Source organism: Myotis brandtii, unplaced genomic scaffold (genome assembly GCF_000412655.1).
Source record: "Myotis brandtii unplaced genomic scaffold, ASM41265v1 scaffold265, whole genome shotgun sequence".
Lineage (NCBI taxonomy): Eukaryota > Metazoa > Chordata > Mammalia > Chiroptera > Vespertilionidae > Myotis > Myotis brandtii.
This window is the reverse complement of record NW_005360086.1, coordinates 349,170-349,523: the sequence shown is the minus strand read 5'-3', so window position 1 is coordinate 349,523 and position 354 is coordinate 349,170. Positions and strand designations below refer to the sequence as shown.

The following is a 354-nucleotide window of genomic DNA, read 5'->3' as shown; positions in this document are numbered from 1 at the left end:
TTCCTGGGAGCTGAGACCTTCCTGGGAATCCAGGCAGTGGGTTCCGAGCCGGGCGCGAACGGTCGCCCAGAGAAGGGTGGCGTCTGTAAATTTCACGACTGCTTTCTTAATTTTTGTTTTGTTCTGTTATCTCCCCGAGGCTAGCGGAGTCGTGGGGCGCTCTGGGAGCCCGGTTGGGGAGAGCGAGGGCGCCTGTGCGGGCGGGCTGCCCACAAGGCTTCCAGACGTGGGAAGAAGGGGCAGAGCAAGGAGCCCGTTTCTCCCAAAGTGTGTTCTGGGGAGGGGGGGTGCAGAATGAAACTTTATTTTCCCGTCGAATCCAGGAGGAGGGCTTCAGGCGGCGGAACGGTCACC

The 354-nt window shown here is 60.5% G+C and overlaps 1 protein-coding gene across 1 annotated transcript in view; it reads right to left on the bottom strand.

The window, feature by feature from the left end:
* IGF2BP1 (insulin-like growth factor 2 mRNA binding protein 1) overlaps positions 1-354 on the bottom strand; it is a 48,353-nt gene that overhangs the window by 47,098 nt on the left and 901 nt on the right.